At 41.3% G+C, this 19,591-nt stretch overlaps 1 gene segment (V, D, J or C); it reads left to right on the top strand.

Moving 5' to 3' along the window:
* The first annotated feature begins 1,533 nt into the window (after positions 1-1,533).
* Positions 1,534-15,727, top strand: LOC308160872 (Ig heavy chain C region, secreted form-like). The segment is given in 3 exons: positions 1,534-1,798; positions 10,941-11,189; positions 15,411-15,727.
* The last annotated feature ends 3,864 nt before the right edge of the window (positions 15,728-19,591 follow it).

The following is a 19,591-nucleotide window of genomic DNA, read 5'->3' as shown; positions in this document are numbered from 1 at the left end:
AAATGTTGCTTTACTTTTATATCTCTGCATTTGTGTAGTGATGTATCAAAGACCCTAACAAGTGATGCTGTTCCTCATGTAGGCCCAGTCAGAAGTGTTATCAACACCCTGCTCACTCATGCTTGGACGTTTAAGGTCCTCAAATCAGCTAGTGAACACTTGTGCCAAATAAAGCTGGTGGGATTCGTCTGTTAGTGGTGTCTGTCCTCTGTGACTTCACCTCCACTGTTCAGTCTGTGATCAACATCTTTAATAAAGGAATATACAACAAAGGAATATACAACAACTCTGTCATGGACAATATGGAGGAATACAAACACTGGATCTAATGCTGGACTCTGGCTGCTGTGTGTCTATGAGGACACCTGGTAAACACTAGAGGAAAAAGACACATATCTGGATTTAAATCACAACATCAAGTTATTATAGACATAGATCTTATGAAGTGTTCCATTGCCTTTGGGGTGGTTAGATGAGATTTGTGTTGAATGAGATTGTCTTTGTGAGATCTGTATTGTTGGAGCTGCAGCTTTACAGCACAGAGGTTTTTGTACGGCCGTTCAGTTACACTCAATCACTGTGGTGGACTTTTGGTAGCGGCACCAGACTGGATGTTGGCAGTAAGTAAACTACAAAGTTAACAACTTTATTCACTTCTTTACATTGCATGAAATTATTTAGTTTAATGAACAATATTTCAAAAGTAATATTTATTGAGAAAGTGCACTGATAGCAGTACAACATTGCCAATTCTAACATAAATGTCATATAATTTAACCATTATTTAAAATGTAATTTTAATAAATGCGGAGGATGGTATGAATGTAAGTAGGTGTATGAGTTTATCAGCTTAAGAAATGAATATGAGTCTAAAAACGTTCATATCCACCTGCACAATGAGAGGGAGGTTTTTGTACAGTCAGTAATAGGGATTGTATCACTGTGGTACACTTTTGGTAGCGGCACCAGACTTGATGTTGGAAGTAAGTGATACACTTTTAATGTTTCTTTCTGATCAGTTCAGAGTAATGCAATGTAGCTACTTACTTTCTAACACCTAGGAATATTTAAGAATACTTTATTCAAAATATTCGTTCTAAGAGTCTTGTTTCATTTGATAATTTAGAAAATCAAAAATGTTCAAATGATGTCATGTGTTTGCTTTTATGTGTCATTCTGGGAACAACTAGTAAATGTATCAGTTATTGCAGTTATCGTTGCATGTTACCTGTAGTGTTGTTAGGTTACTAGTTATGACTTCATGCCATGTTTGATGTGTGCCAGAAAGTCACTTAAGAATTCTCTAAGTGTGTGAATTCTAAACATATTAATATTCTGATCAGACAATCAACATTATGACATTATTTATAGTTTGTATGGTTCATATGACGCTTTTTGATTGACTTTCTGGTATTTTCTTCTTAAGATTGATGAAATTAAAATGTAATTCACATGTTGAGACATTTCTAAATCACTACTGCATATTTAGATAGTGATCATCAGTGACTCTTGTGCCATAGTTCATGTCTAAGTATGGTGTGTGTTCTAGGTAACCGTGCCCCCACCCTCACGGTCCTGCCCCCCTCTAGTGAGGAGCTGTCCAGTAAGAGTACGGCCACACTGATGTGCCTGGCCAACAAGGGCTTCCCCTCAGACTGGACAATGAGATGGAATGTGGACGGGAACAACAAGGCGCAGGAGGCCAGCCGCGGGGTCCTGGAGAAGGACGGCCTGTACAGCTGGAGCAGCACCCTGACTCTCACTGCTGAGGAGTGGACCAAGGCAGGGACGGTGTCCTGTGAGGCCCACCAGAGCTCCCAGCCTACGGTCACTCAGATACTGAGGAGAGACCAGTGTTCTGACTAGGTCCCCTCACACCCCCCTGTGGAGAGTGGCTGATTCCTCTGCTTTGACTCTGTTCTGTGCTCAGCTATTCTCTAGCCTACATAGAGTCACATAGAAACAGGAGCCTTTACTAGAGCCCAGGTGTCACTCCACTCTGTAGACTGAGGTTGTATCAGTGTTAGTGTTGATGTGTTTCTGCTTGTGTTAACTATCCACTGTTCATGTGCGCTTTGATGCTTCAATGCAGTTCAGAGGACAATAAAGATATCTGATTGAATCATAAACCCTGCCTTTTTGGTTTTTATTAACTCAAATGTTAATTTGTTGTGACAGAGCCTATTGTCAGGCATAGCTGGGCCATCATGATGTATTATCAATGGTCATAAATGAATAGATTTATTCCATTGTGATACCTGTTGAGATGCTGCTATGCTCTCAAACCACAAGGTCTAGCTCCATACACATTATCCTGTTACATAATTCTTTACAGTTTTGTATGTTTGATAAAGAGATGATTGACACACACACACACACACACACATACACACACACACACACACACACACACACACACACACACACACACACACACACACACACACACACACACACACACACACACTACAGGTTTAAATAAAGGGTTAAATGTCCAAATCATTCAAAACTACCTGAGTTTGTAAGTGGTTTCATTGACGTTTCTCAGTCTAAGGCCCCTGGGGATGGGTGGCCATCTGGTGACAGGGCTGCTCTATTCTGAGAGGAGCAGAACCACCCCACCCTGACTACATGCAAATGTGAGTTTCACTCCCACAGCTCCCAGTCTACCAGTTAAATAGTTTCACTGTCTAAAATGGTCCCACAGGAAGTGCAGTTGAAGAGATCAGTGGAGTCAGGCTTGATGCTGTGTGCTGTGAGGAGAGAGAGCAGCAGTTCTACATGGACAGGACCAGAACCAGACAGAGGCAGGCTCTGTAGGAAGCAGAGGATGATTATGAATGAATGAATGGTCTTTATTTTGTCATTGATATAGTACAGGTACCAAACAACGAAATTTGGGAGGGGGGGGCTCCCCTGGTGCTAGGAAAGAAAAAATACTAAAAAACAAGAAGGGAAAGGAGCTGGTTTACATAAATAAAGGCTATGTACACTATCCACTATACTATACTATACAAATAAAACACTGTGCTGTACTCTATGCTATGCTATACCTATTCTAACATTTCCTATTCTCTGCAACCTTATGTACCCTAGGGTTGTCATATTGCACATAGTGTTATTGCACATTCATTTAAAGTGTCGCAGTTTGCAGGCTTGAAATGTACACATTTGTGCCTCAGCACTACACCTGATTTCAGTCCAGCAGCTGCCATCAATCCGTCCAGACTGTCCAGGGCCCAGAACCTAGGTCTTTGCTGTGTTCAGGGCCTGAATGGCCCTGGGGTAGAAGCTGAGCTTCAGTCTCTGTTTGTCCTTGCGAACATGGTCCTGAACCGCCTGTTCGAGGGCAGCCGAGTAAAGTGTTCGTACCCAGGGTGGGATGGGTCTCTGGAGATCTTGGAGGCCTTCCTGAGGCAGCGTGTGTTGTACAGCTCTTCCAGAGAGGGGAGGGGGGCGCCGGTGATCTTCTGGGCCGTTCTCACGACTCTCTGTAGCGCATTCCTCTCTGCGGCTGTGCAGCTGGAGAACCAGTTGCAGATGCAGTAGGTGAGGATGCTCTCCACTGCGCAGCGGTAGAAGGCCACCAGCATCTCCTGTCCGATGTGGTCTTTCCTGAGGACTCTCAGGAAGAAGAGCCGCTGTTGTGCCTTCTTGATGATGGCTGCTGTGTTAGAAGTTAGGTCTCTTTTTACTCTGCTACTTTGTTATACAGTAGCTGTATGAGCTGCTGCTGATAAATAATATATATATATAATGTAACAGCCAATGGGGATCTTATACTAATAAACTAAAACAGTGACGTCTCAATTATCAAAAATAACTATATGTCTCCCACTAGTGGCCAGAGTCAGTACAGTCTGTGTGTGAGATCCACATGAAACTGAAGACTCTTCACATTTACCATTGAATAGATTCTCTGTACATCTCATATTGTGGACAGCGAGTTGTTCTGTCTTGGTCTATTGTTATTCACTATTGTGATGGAACAGTGATCATATTCTACTGTGAGTCATGATAAATGATAAATTCACTATTCAATGCTGGGTCTAAATTAGAGTGGAAATTCCAAATGTCCAGGTCAGCAAAGCCAGACCCTGCATACTGTTTGGAGCATCATCACCCACAGTGACACATCATTTACGACTTCAGTCATTAACACATCATTTAATAACTGCAGTCTTATTAGGGACTTTGGATGTTAGTAAGAGTGTGTATGTGCTTCCACTTCAAAATCCTCATCTTACTGTATTTTCAACAGCTTGAAACCACTCCAGGACTTTATTGGTATGAGGTTGGATGAGTTAACATATTGTATTGTCAGGAACACTGTTATATTCAGATCAGCGTATCATAGTTCAGTCAGTGTTCCATGTCACGGTCTCTTCCCCCTCAGCACCTGCTGTAGGTCCCAGCTGTAGCAGTGCAGTCACTGTGCAGTCTGACTGAGGGAGGTTTTTGTACGGCTCTGTATCACTGTGTGAACACATATTTGCTATTAGGATAGTGGAAACTCTGACAGTAGTAATCTCCTGCATCTTCAGCCTGGACTCCACTGATGGTCAGAGTGAAGTCACTCCCAGATCCACTGCCACTGAATCTAGATGGAGTCCCAGACTGAAGTGTTTTAGCATTGTAAATGAGGAGTTTAGGAGCTTCTCCAGGTCGTTGTAGGTACCAGCTCATGCGATTACCATTGTACACAGCACTGCTGACTCTACATCCTATGCTAACTGTCCCTCCTGTGAGAACAGCTTTCACTGCTGGTGTCTGGGTCACTGTGTACTGTCCTCTGGACTCTACATATCAGAGGGAGAAAAGAATACATCAAACATGTCAGACCTTTAATACTGGAAATTATTCAGCCATCTAATTTACTCTGAACATTAATTACTCAATTGACTAAAACGTTTAAATCCACATACCTTGTAGATAGACGGCAAGAGTCCATATGAATATGGTGATCAAACTCATGGTTGTTGAGGGTCCTGCTGTTGGTCTGCAGTTGGTCATGAAGTGTTAAACTCACAGGGCTATAAACACACCAGGGGCACTGAAGCATGGGCTGTATGAGAGTCCCTCCACTATGCAAATCACTGCTATGGTCTTGATACACTAGTGGCAGGTGTTACACAGAGGCCATTTCAGTGTCTTTTAATCTCTGAGGGGCCGACTCAGAGATGAGAACCTACCTACCATCATTGTTCATTTTCTGCATTGGTCTAAAACTATTTTTCTCATGCAGTTGAGGTCCACCGTCAGATCAATACATAAATTAACAGATAATTAACTCTCATAAACAGATAATTATATCACTGGTTTACAACGGGTTGATGATGACAAGCATTGTGATTAGTCGAGAGGCGTCCAAAGCCGTGATGTCATAATAATGTCACAGTTAAAATACCTATTATTCTATTCCTACACCGGAGTAAATGTGTGTATCATGTTCCCTTTGAGAATATTTGTAGTTTTGGGAACTAAATCTTGAAGGTATTAATGCTTAATGTTTTTAAATGTGAGTATAATTACATTGAGTTTAATCCTATCTGACAACGGGTCTTTTCAATATGGTGAATCATCTTTGAGGTATTAGAGAAAAGGTTAAACCACAACATTGTTGACATAAGTATCATGAGTTATAGACAACCATAATGGGTCATTGACATTTGAAACATATTTTGATAAGAGGAGTTGACTATAGCTCATGTTTCTCGCCACTGGTAACAACATGCTCTTATGTCGCCCCCTAAAGGGAGAGTAGTGTCAGTACAGTGTGCAAATTAGATTGATTAGATTAGATTCACCTTTATTGTCATCGCAGAGTACAACACAATGAAATGCAGTTTAGCATCCAACCAGAAGTGCAAATAGTGATATAAAAAGAACAAGAGGTAGTGATAGGTAACTATGTAATATACAGTCTGTGCAGAGGTAGTATTGTAAACATCAGTACAGTTTAGAGATATATACAGTTATGGGCAATATACAGTTATGAGCTATGTACAGTGAGGTAGTTTATATACAGTATCTAATGTGCAGAGTATAAAAGAAGCTATGTCAGGAGACATGTGCAATGTGCAATATACATTAGTACAAACTAAGGTAGTAATGTCCGTTGGGGGGTCTAGGGTTCAGTGTTAGTTGTTCATGTGGTTTGTATTTATAGTTTATATTGTTCAGATTCCACTTGTTGTAAATCAATTTGAGACTATTGTTGTTTAAAAAGCAATCTACAAACATGTGATTGAATGATTTAGCCAAGCAGTTGGTATCCTATAAAATGTGACATGCTGTGTTGTGTTCTGTGTGTCTGTGTAACAGTGTGTATGCTGCCTTCTTGGTCAGGGCTGACTTTAAAAAGAGAAGAAACTCTCAATGTGACTTCTCTGGTTAAATAAAGGATATGTCAACAATTACAAAGTCATAGCTAATCAATTCAGGGAATTTAGATCCTAGTTCATCATGGAGGATATCAGCATTGTACGTATGCCTTCCACTGAGTTCACTACAGTGAATCTAGATTCCCATCGTATGTGATATGCTGCATGAGAGCCTGTTACAATGACATTTAATGAGGCTTGGTTTGTCATAATGGGCCGGTGGACTATTTTTGGTTCTACAGCCATGGACTCTGAATTCAGCTTTAGTCTTATGACCAAACATGAGGAATATTTTGATGAAAATAATAATATTTTTCTTTTGTTTTATATAACGTTTTTTAGGATTCATGACAATGTCACATGTCACAGTTGACCTCCTCTTCTGAGCAGTGTTCCATGTCACTGGCTCTTCCCCCTCAGCACCTGCAGTAGGTCCCAGCTGTAGCAGTGCAGTCACTGTGCAGTCTGACTGAGGGAGGTTTTTGTACGGCTCTGTATCACTGTGTGAACATGTGTGGAGGATAGTGGAAACTCTGACAGTAGTAATCTCCTGCATCTGCAGCCTGGACTCCACTGATGGTCAGAGTGAAGTCCCTCCCAGATCCACTGCCACTGAATCTAGATGGAGTCCCAGACTGAAGTGTTTTAGCCAACTTAATGAGGAGTTTAGGAGCTTCTCCAGGTCTTTGTAGGTACCAGGCTAGATAGTGTCCATTATTATATGTATATACAGCACTGCTAACTTTACAGCTGAGACTGACTGACTGTCCCAATGACACAGCTTTCACTGCAGGACTCTGGGTTACAACATACTGTCCAGTAGATCCTGCAAAACAAATGATTACTTGACATGTAAACGGAGCCATAGGTTATATTAGCATTGAGGCAGAACTATAGAATGTATATCAATGAACAAGTACATTTATGTGATATTCATGACTTCAGATCTCACCTTGAATCCAGAGAGCAAATGTCCAGATGAAGATGGTGATGGAAGTCATTGTTGTTGTGGTTCTGTTGTCATGAAGGACGGTTCTCAGTCATGAAGTGTTGAACTCACAAGGCTGGAAGCACTTATGGAGCAGTAAGTCAGAAAGTATTATGCAAATTCAGGTTTCAAGTCTATTTCAGTAGATGGGGACATCCCCTTGAGAATGTTGAACTGATAAGTGTGCTTTTTCCTGTATGTGAATATGTATTGAGCTTCTTTTTTATATATGAATAAAATGAAGTAAAGGTCATTTCTAATTTTAGACTTAAAACAATCACACACATAATGCTTGTATAATGTATTGTCTAATGCAAATAAGTGAGGTTTCAAGAGTAGTCAAACATCCATTTTTACAACAATAAACTGCAAAAAAATGTAAAATTGTTAAATGTTGCTTTACTTTTGTATCTCTGTATTTGTGTAGTGATGTATCAAAGAGCCTAACAATTGATGCTGTTCCTCATGTAGGCCTAGTCAGAAGTGTTATCAACAGCCTGGTCATTCATGCTTGGACTTTTAAGTTATTAATAAACTAACAGTAAGAGTCAGTACAGTCTGTGTGTGAGCTCCACATGAAACTGATGACTCTTCACATTTACCATTGAATAGATGCTCTGTACATCTCATATTGTGGACAGCGAGATGTTCTGTCTTGGTCTATTGTTATTCACTATTGGGATGGAACAGTGATCATATTCTACTGTGAGTCATGATAAATGATAAATTCACTAATCAATGCTGGGTTTAAATTAGAGTGGAAAGTCAAAATGTACAGGTCAGCAAAGCTACACCCTGCATACTGTATGGAGCATCTTCACCCACAGTGACAGACATAATTTAAGACGTTAAACTGGAGTCTTATTTGGGACTTTGGACATTGGTAAGATTGTGTATGTGCTTCCACTTCTCAAGTCATCATCTTACTACATTTTCAACAGCTTGAAACCACTCCAGGACTTCATTGGTATGAGGTTGGATGAGTTGACATATTGTATTGTCAGCATCACTGTTATATTCAGATCAGCGTATCATAGTTCAGTCAGTGTTCCATGTCACTGTCTCTTCCCCCTCAGCACCTGCAGTAGGTCCCAGCTGTAGCAGTGCAGTCACTGTGCAGTCTGACTGAGGGAGGTTTTTGTACGGCTCTGTATCACTGTGTGAACACATATTTGCTATTAGGATAGTGTAAACTCTGACAGTAGTAATCTCCTGCATCTGCAGCCTGGACTCCACTGATGGTCAGAGTGAAGTCACTCCCAGATCCACTGCCACTGAATCTAGATGGAGTCCCAGACTGAAGTGTTTTAGCATAGTAAATGAGGAGTTTAGGAACTTCTCCAGATCTTTGTTGGTACCAGGCTAGACAGTGTCCAATAATATTTGTATGTACAGCACTGCTAACTTTACAGCTGAGACTGACTGTCTGTCCCAATGACACAGCTTTCACTGCAGGACTCTGGGTTAAAACATGCTGTCCAGTGGATCCTGCAAAACAAATGAATACTTGACATGTAAACAGAGCCCAAGGCTATATCAGCATTGAGGCAGAACTATAGAATGTATATCAATGAACAAGTACATTTATGTGATATTCATGACTTCAGATCTCACCTTGAATCCAGAGAGCAAATGTCCAGATGAAGATGGTGATGGAAGTCATTGTTGTTGTGGTTCTGTTGTCATGAAGGACGGTTCTCAGTCATGAAGTGTTGAACTCACAGGGCTGGAAGCACTTATGGAGCAGTAAGTTAGAAAGTATTATGCAAATTCAGGTTTCAAGTCTATTTCAGTAAATGGGGACATCCCCTTGAGAGTGTTGAACTATTAAGCATGCTGAATCCTGTATGTATTGAGCTTTTTTTTCAAATAAAGTAAATGTAATTTCTTATTTTAGACATAAAATAATCACTCACATAATGCTTACCTTGGATAATGTATTGTCTGATGCAATGAAGTGAGGTTATTCAAGAGTAGTCAAACATATTTTTTTACAACAAACTGTATGAAACAGTAACATATTTAAATGTTGCTTTACTTTTAAAACATTTTTAATTGTTGCTTAAGTTTCATATCTCTGCATGTGTGTAGTGATGTATCAAAGAGCCTAACAAGTGATGCTGTTCCTCATGTAGGCCTAGTCAGAAGTGTTATCAACAGCCTGCTCACTCATGCTTGGACTTTTACAGTAAGTTCCTCAAATCAGCTAGTGAACACTTGTGCCAACTAAAGCTGGTGGGATTCCTCTGTTAGTGGTGTCTGTCCTCTGTGACTTCACCTCCACTGTTCAGTCTGTGATCAACATCTTTAATAAAGGAATATACAACAAAGGAATATACAACAACTCTGTCATGGACAATATGGAGGAATACAAACACTGGATCTAATGCTGGACTCTGGCTGCTGTGTGTCTATGAGGACACCTGGTAAACACTAGAGGAAAAATACACATATCGGGATTTAAATCACAACATCAAGTTATTATTGACAGAGATCTGAAGTGTTCCATTGCCTTTGGGGTTGTTGGATGAGATTTGTGTTGAATGAGATTGTCTTTGTGAGATCTGTATTGTTGGAGCTGCAGCTTTACAGCACAGAGGTTTTTGTACGGCCGTTCAGTTACACTCAATCACTGTGGTGGACTTTTGGTAGCGGCACCAGACTGGATGTTGGCAGTAAGTAAACTACAAAGTTAACAACTGTATTCACTTTTTCACATTGCATCAAATTATTTCATTTCATGTTTGAGCAATATTTCAAAAGTATTATTTATTGAGAAAGTACACTGATAGCAGTACAACATTGAATTAAATAACATTTATATTAGCATTGGCAATCATATTTAAATTTAAATTTTAATAAACAAAGACAATGGTATAAATGTAAGTAGGTATATGAGTTTTTCAGTTTAAGAAATGAACATGAGTCTAAAAACGTTCATATCCACCTGCACAATGAGAGGGAGGTTTTTGTACAGTCAGTAATAGGGATTGTATCACTGTGGTACACTTTTGGTAGCGGCACCAGACTTGATGTTGGAAGTAAGTGATACACTTTTAATGTTTCTTTTCTGATCAGTTCAGAGTAATGTAATGTATCTACTTACTTTCTAACACCTAGGAATATTTAAGAATAATGTATTCTAAAAGTTGCCTTCTTTATTATTCATTCTAAAGGTTTTTGCCTAAACATGTATAGACTGAGTCTTATTTAATTTGATAATTTAGAAAAACAAAATGTTCAAATTATATCATAATGCTTTTTAGGATTTTCTGAGTGTCATTCTGGGAACAACTAGTAAATGTATCAGTTATTGCAATTATCACTGCATGTTACCTGAAGTGTTGTTAGGTTACTATAGTTCTGAGTTATGTAAACAACTTATTTATAGTTTGTACGGTTCATATGACGCTTTTTGGTTGACTTTTTAGTATTTTCTTCATAAGACTGATCAAATGAACATTACATTCCTATGTTGAGACATTTCTAAATCACTACTGTATATTTAGATAGTGATCATCAGTGACTCTTGTGCCATAGTTCATGTCTAAGTATGGTGTGTGTTCTAGGTAACCGTGCCCCCACCCTCACGGTCCTGCCCCCCTCTAGTGAGGAGCTGTCCAGTAAGAGTACGGCCACACTGATGTGCCTGGCCAACAAGGGCTTCCCCTCAGACTGGACAATGAGATGGAATGTGGACGGGAACAACAAGGCGCAGGAGGCCAGCCGCGGGGTCCTGGAGAAGGACGGCCTGTACAGCTGGAGCAGCACCCTGACTCTCACTGCTGAGGAGTGGACCAAGGCAGGGACGGTGTCCTGTGAGGCCCACCAGAGCTCACAGCCTACGGTCACTCAGATACTGAGGAGAGACCAGTGTTCTGACTAGGTCCCCTCACACCCCCCTGTGGAGACTGGCTGATTCCTCTGCTTTGACTCTGTTCTGTGCTCAGCTATTCTCTAGCCTACATAGTCACATAGAAACAGGAGCCTTTACTAGAGCCCAGGTGTCACTCCACTCTGTAGACTGAGGTTGTATCAGTGTTAGTGTTGATGTCTTTCTGCTGGTGTTAACTATCCACTGTTCATGTGCGCTTTGATTCTTCAATGCAGTTCAGAGGACAATAAAGATATCTGATTGAATCATAAACACTGCTATTTGGTTTTTATTAACTCAAATGTTAATTTATTGTGACGTAGCCTATTGTCAGGCATAGCTGGGCCATCATGGGGTATTATCAATGGTCATAACTGAAGAGATGTCCATCCAGTCCATTGTGATACCTGCTATAGATGCTGATATGCTCTCAAACCACATGGTCTAGCTCCATACACAGTATCCTGTCACATCATTCTTTACAGTTTTGTATGTTTGATAAAGAGATGATTGATTGACACACACACACACACACACACACACACACACACACACACACACACACACACTACAGGTTTAAATAAAATAAACCAAATGTCCAAATCATTCAAAACTACCTTGAGTTTGTAAGTGGTTTCATTGACGTTTCTCAGTCTAAGGCCCCTGGGGATGGGTGGCCATCTGGTGACAGGGCTGCTCTATTCTGAGAGGAGCAGAACCACCCCACCCTGACTAGATGCAAATGTGAGTTTCACTCCCACAGCTCCCAGTCTACCAGTTTAATAGTTTCACTGTCTAAAATGGTCCCACAGGAAGTGCAGTTGAAGAGATCAGTGGAGTCAGGCTTGATGCTGTGTGCTGTGAGGAGAGAGAGCAGCAGTTCTACATGGACAGGACCAGAACCAGACAGAGGCAGGCTCTGTAGGAAGCAGAGGATGATTAGAAGTTAGGGCGCTTTTAACTCTGCTACTTTGTTATACAGTAGCTGTATGAGCTGTTGCTGTTGTAACAGCCAATGGGGATCTTATACTAATAAACTAAAACAGTGACGTCTCAATTATCAAAAATAACTATCTGTCTCCCTCTAGTGGCCAGAGTCAGTACAGTCTGTGTGTGAGATCCACATGAAACTGAAGACTCTTCACATTTACCATTGAATAGATGCTCTGTACATCTCATATTGTGGACAGTGAGTTGTTCTGTCTTGGTCTATTGTTATTCACTATTGTGATGGAACAGTGATCATATTCTATTGTGAGTCATGATAAATGATAAATTCACTAATCAATGCTGGGTCTAAATTAGAGTGGAAAGTCCAAATGTACAGGTCAGCAAAGCCAGACCCTGCATACTGTATGGAGCATCATCACCCACAGTGACACATCATTTACGACTTCAGTCATTAACACATCATTTAATAACTGCAGTCTTATTAGGGACTTTGGATGTTGGTAAGAGTGTGTGCTTCCACTTCAAAGTCCTCATCTTACTACGTTTTCAACAGCTTGAAACCACTCCAGGACTTCATTGGTATGATGTTGGATGAGTTTACATATTGTATTTTCAGCATCACTGTTATATTCAGATTAGCGTATCATAGTTCAGTCAGTGTTCCATGTCACTGTCTCTTCCCCCTCAGCACCTGCAGTAGGTCCCAGCTGTAGCAGTGCAGTCACTGTGCAGTCTGACTGAGGGAGGTTTTTGTACGGCTCTGTATCACTGTGTGAACACATTAGGGCTGTGGTAACTCTGACAGTAGTAATCTCCTGCATCTGCAGCCTGGACTCCACTGATGGTCAGAGTGAAGTCACTCCCAGATCCACTGCCACTGAATCTAGATGGAGTCCCAGACTGAAGTGTTTTAGCATAGTAAATTAGGAGTTTAGGAGCTTCTCCAGGTCTTTGTTGGTACCAGGCTAGATAGTGTCCATTACTATTTGTATATACAGCCCTGCTAACTTTACAACTGAGACTGACTGACTGTCCCAATGACACAGCTTTCACTGCAGGACTCTGGGTTACAACATACTGTCCAGTAGATCCTGCAAAACAAATGATTACTTGACATGTAAACGGAGCCTTAGGTTATATTAGCATTGAGGCAGAACTATAGAATGTATATCAATGAACAAGTACATTTATGTGATATTCATGACTTCAGATCTCACCTTGAATCCAGAGAGCAAATGTCCAGATGAAGATGGTGATGGAAGTCATTGTTGTTGTGGTTCTGTTGTCATGAAGGACGGTTCTCAGTCATGAAGTGTTGAACTCACAAGGCTGGAAGCACTTATGGAGCAGTAAGTCAGAAAGTATTATGCAAATTAGTTTCAAGTCTATTTCAGTAGATGGGGACATCCCCTTGAGAATGTTGAAGTGTTAAGTGTGGTTTTTCCTGTATGCGAACATGTATTGAGCTTTTTAAAATATATATATTTTAAAAGTAACATTAATTTCAAATTTTACACTTAAAAGAATCACACGCATACTGCTTGTATAATGTATTATTTGATGCAATGAAGTGACTGTATGAAAAGGTAACATTTTTAAATGTTGCGTTACTTTCATATCTCTGCATTTGTGTAGTGATGTATCAAAGAGCCTAACAAGTGATGCTGTTCCTCATGTAGGCCTAGTCAGAAGTGTTATCAACAGCCTGGTCATTCATGCATGGACTTTTAAGTTCCTCAAATCAGCTAGTGAACACTTGTGTCAACTAAAGCTGGTGGGATTCCTCTGTTAGTGGTGTCTGTCCTCTGTGACTTCACCTCCACTGTTCAGTCTGTGATCAACATCTTTAATAAAGGAATTATACAACAAAGGAATATACAACAACTCTGTCATGGACAATATGGAGGAATACAAACACTGGATCTAATGCTGGACTCTGGCTGCTGTGTGTCTATGAGGACACCTGGTAAACACTAGAGGAAAAAGACACATAATTGGATTTAAATCACAACATCAACCATATGTGTGTTATTATGATATAGATCTTATGAAGTGTTCCATCACCTTTGGGGTTGTTGGATGAGATTTGTGTTGAATGAGATTGTCTTTGTGAGATCTGTATTGTTGGAGCTGCAGCTTTACAGCACAGAGGTTTTTGTACGGCCGTTCAGTTACACTCAATCACTGTGGTGGACTTTTGGTAGCGGCACCAGACTGGATGTTGGCAGTAAGTAAACTACAAAGTTAACAACTTTATTCACTTTTTCACATTGCATCAAACTATTTCATTTAATCTTAACCATTATTTCAAAAGTATTATTTATTGAGAAAATGCCTAAATAGAAATACAACAAAAACAATATAGCCATTTCTAATTTAAATGTTGTTTCATTCAATGAAACTTAAAATGTAATTTTAATAAAGGCGGAGAATGATCTAACTGTAAGTAGGTGTAAGAGTTTAAGAAATGAATATGAATATGAATATCCACCTGCACAATGAGACAGAGGTTTTTGTACAGTCAGTAATAGGGATTGTATCACTGTGGTGCACTTTTGGTAGCGGCACCAGACTTGATGTTGGAAGTAAGTGATACACTTTTAATGTTTCTTTCAGATCAGTTCAGAGTAATGTAAATGTATCTACTTACTTTCTAACATCTAGGAATATTTAAGAATAATGTATTTACATTTTTTATTCATTATTATTAATTAATACAAAAACAAATCTAAACTGACTCTTATTTAATTTGATAATTTACTAAATGAAACATTTTCAAACTATATCATATGTTTGATTTTTACGATTTTCTGAGTGTCATTCTGGGAACAACTAGTAAATGTATCAGTTATTGCAGTTATTGTGTTACCTGAAGTTTTATGTTAGGTTACTAGTTAAGAGTTATGTATTGAATATAATATGTTTGATGTGTGCATGAAAGTCACGTAACAATTCTCTAAGTGTGTGAATAGGAAACATATTAATGTTCTGATCAGACAAACAGCTTCATGACATAGTTACACTGCATTGATCTGATTTACAGTTTGTATGGTTCATCTGATTCTTTTTGGTTGACTTTTTGGTATTTTCTTCTTAAGATCAAATTATCATGAAATTCATAATGTTGATTTCTAAATCACTACTGCATATTTAGATAGTGATCATCAGTGACTCTTGTGCCATAGTTCATGTCTAAGTATGGTGTGTGTTCTAGGTAACCGTGCCCCCACCCTCACGGTCCTGCCCCCCTCTAGTGAGGAGCTGTCCAGTAAGAGTACGGCCACACTGATGTGCCTGGCCAACAAGGGCTTCCCCTCAGACTGGACAATGAGATGGAATGTGGACGGGAACAACAAGGCGCAGGAGGCCAGCCGCGGGGTCCTGGAGAAGGACGGCCTGTACAGCTGGAGCAGCACCCTGACTCTCACTGCTGAGGAGTGGACCAAGGCAGGGACGGTGTCCTGTGAGGCCCACCAGAGCTCCCAGCCTACGGTCACTCAGATACTGAGGAGAGACCAGTGTTCTGACTAGGTCCCCTCACACCCCCCTGTGGAGAGTGGCTGATTCCTCTGCTTTGACTCTGTTCTGTGCTCAGCTATTCTCTAGCCTACATAGAGTCACATAGAAACAGGAGCCTTTACTAGAGCTCAGGTGTCACTCCACTCTGTAGACTGAGGTTGTATCAGTGTTAGTGTTGATGTGTTTCTGCTGGTGTTAACTATCCACTGTCCATGTGCGCTTTGATTCTTCAATGCAGTTCAGAGGACAATAAAGATATCTGATTGAATCATAAACACTGCTATTTGGTTTTTATTAACGCAAATGTTCATTTGTTGTGACAGAGCCTATTGTCAGGCATAACTGTGCCATCATGGGGTATTATCAATGGTCATAAATGAATAGATGTCCATCCAGTCCATTGTGATACCTGCTACAGATGCTGCTATGCTCTCAAACCACATGGTCTAGCTCTATACACAGTTTCCTGTTACATCATTCTTTAGAGTTTCGTATATTTGATAAAGAGATGATTGACACACACACACACACACGCACACACACACTACAGGTTTAAATAAAATAAACCAAATGTCCAAATCATTCAAAACTACCTGAATTTGTAAGTGGTTTCATTGACGTATCTCAGTCTAAGGCCCCTGGGGATGGGTGGCCATCTGGTGACAGGGCTGCTCTATTCTGAGAGGAGCAGAACCACCCCACCCTGACTAGATGCAAATGTGACTTTCACTTCCACAGCTCCCAGTCTACCAGTTAAATAGTTTCACTGTCTAAAATGGTCCAACAGGAAGTGAACACCACAATAATGTCCGACTGCATGTGTGCAGGGTTGATCTTAGTGGAAAATCACAACATTTGAGTTGAGTGTGTATATGAAGCTTGTGTGTAAAACTACATCATGACATCATCTTATGATCCATCATCTTTGAGCCTCTGGTGTTCAGTGTGATCTACCTGAAACTAGTTTACGCAGGGTCACTGAATTGGCATAGCCCCCAACCCCAAACCCTGGGTAGAGGGGTTCAGTGAACGTGGAGTGGAATCAGAGGGTCAGTGTATCAGAGGAGACACTGTAGAACAGGGACCCCCAGCAGCTCCACATATTTGATCTGTTCCACCACCAGCACACCTGATTCAACTGATCAAGTATAAAGCAATTATGGTTTGTACTTGATCAGTTGAATCAGGTGAGCTGGTGGTGGAACAGATCAAACATGTGGAGCGGCTGGGGGTCCCCGAGGAGAGGGTTGAGAACCACTGCTGTAGAAGGACAGAGTGCCGGCCGGCCAGGTCAGATACACTCCTACCCTGTGGGAGCCAGAGGACGGGACACGTATGTCAGTTGTCTCATTATTGTACCAGGCAGAGTAACTAGAGCAGAACAGACTCCAGGACTTGTCATTGTATCCCAACACACAGTCATCACCGTTCCCTGTCCTGGTGATTCCGTTACTATGAATTCCCTGCAGGGATAATAAAGTCATATCTAATATAAAATATATTGACTAAACCTGAATCTACAACCTTTGATCAGACTGAATCATAAAGACACGTGGTGACAGGCTGTATCGGAGTTGATCAGACACATGGTGATTTCATTGGGTGAAGATATCACGCCTCATCCCCGCGTAGTTACACAATCACACGTGACGTGTCCAGTCAGCCAGCAGCCGTCAAGCCTGTCTCTAATCCTGACCGACAGACAGAGAGTAGTGAGGGCCTCTGCTGTCTTCAGATTGATACAGTACAGCAGAACTATCTAGATAGAACTACCAGAACAGTCAGTTCTGAGGAGATGAAGACAGGAGTTGGAGATTAGGGAGACGAGTATCAAGTGTCTGAGGGAGGGGCTGGGAATCATGGAGCATGGACTCTCTCCCTGGTAGGGGCATGTTCCAAGCCAGAATGACAGAATTGCTGTATGTGAGTAAATGTTATTGTAATTACATGTTATAACATTTTCCCCTTGATATTGAACAGTAGAGGTCTTATGAGTGTTTTTTTTATCTTGTCCTCTAACCGTTGTCTGTTGGCCTGTTATTTGCAGCTGAATGAGTTTTGACTCACGACTGCCGAGAAAATGAATCTCTCTGGGGAGAGAGAGGAGGCCACCACTGCCTCTAAAATAACGCCTATTGTGGAGACTGAATCCCACCATGAACCATGAAGTTGAGAGGTGAGGTGAGGTGTGTGTGTGTGTGTGTGTGTGTGTGTGTGTGTGTGTGTGTGTATGTGTATTTTGACTGTTCTGATATTTGAGTTTGGAATATTGAATGCTATGGGTCACTTGCAACGGACGTGTGCTACAGTGTCGGACCCTTCTCGGTACCGAGATCTCCGGTAAGCAGCTGTGTGTCCATGAAGAGTGACCAGTCTATGGGACACCCCATGCATTTCAGGTAGGGAGAATCTTCCTCCAAACCAAGACAAGATCTAAATAGTTATTGATCTGAATTCAAATTACCCTTAAGCCCATGTAACGCATAAAACAAACTATATTGTTTATGTTTTACATTGAAATAACATGACCATTATATTGACGGTGCCAGACGCAAGAGACCAGACTCACCTGGACCCAGCGATGTGTCCCTGAAGAGTGACCAGTCTATGGGACACCCCATGCATTTCAGGTAGGGAGAATCTTCCTCCAAACCAGGGGGCTATTCCATCAACGTCGCTGAAGGAAAATCCAGGCTTATTTTTTTAACTCTTGCGAGACTTCTCGCAGAATGGGCCTGTATTTTCCTTTAGCGATGTTGATGGAATACCCCCCTAGACTTGTTATTGATCTGAATTCAATTCATGGAGGTCCATGGCCGGAATCGAACCGGGAACCCTGCGGTTACGTGGTGGACGCAGTGCGTCAGCTGCGTGCACACAGGGCCATTGCGTTGCACCGGAAGTCATTCATCTCAATGGGGCCGTTGCGTTGATCAGTTGCGTTGCTCTGCATTGCGTTTCTTGACCGGCAGGGTGCGGCAATCAGTCAAAACATTTCTGCTTTTTGCGTTGCGTTGGATCCGTCAAAACAACCGGAAGTAAACCGGAAGTAGTTTCTTGCCTAGAGCTCTCGCCTCAGATTTTAAATCCTCAATTTTGGCCGCCATTGGCTAAAATCTGTAATTTGGCTCTACAAGTGTTAATATGTCATTTTATGAAGTTTTTATATGTTTTCAGGCGAGAAAGTAACCATATATATTCACAAAATGTGTCCAGTTTATCAAAATAACCCGTTTATATATCTGATCTGACGTTTTTTTCCCCACTTCTGTGGGAAACTTCGCTAGCAACACGAGTAGAGCTTTGCATCTGCATCGCACGTTGAAGTACGTCAAGTCCATCCCACCAGGTTGCGCCAGAACGGTGGGTCACGGTCCGCGGTGTGCACGGAGCGCCGTATCCTGATAACCCAGAGAGATTTACATACTGGGAACAGGTGCTGTGTGTAGAAGGCCTGACTGGGCGCTGTTACATGGGAGGCAGAGTTTAGTGGGAGGGTTTTTATAGGAGTGAGTGACACATGAAGAAATCAGCAGGACAGGAGAGAGAAATGACTCTCTGATTGGATACAATGACAAGTCCTGGAGTCTGGACTGCTCTGATAACTGTTGTACTGCCTGGCACAATAAGATGAAGACTGACATACCTGTCCCCTCCTCCCAATCCCACAGAGTAGGAGTGTATCTCGACTGCTTGGAAGGTACTCTGTCCTTTCACCGCATCTCCTCTGGCACACTGACCCACCTGGTCACGTTCCACGCCACGTTCACCGAGCCCCTCTACCCTGCGTTTAGGGTTTTGTTGGGTTCCTCATTGACCCTTTGCCATGTAAAACAGCCGATTTTAAAAATAATCGATACTAGATTATAAACTAAT

This window comes from Nansenia antarctica (genome assembly GCF_963989245.1).
Source record: "Nansenia antarctica genome assembly, chromosome: 6".
Taxonomy (NCBI): Eukaryota; Metazoa; Chordata; class Actinopteri; order Argentiniformes; family Microstomatidae; genus Nansenia; species Nansenia antarctica.
The sequence above is the reverse complement of the archived record's forward strand: the minus strand, read 5'-3'. Positions and strand labels throughout refer to the sequence as shown.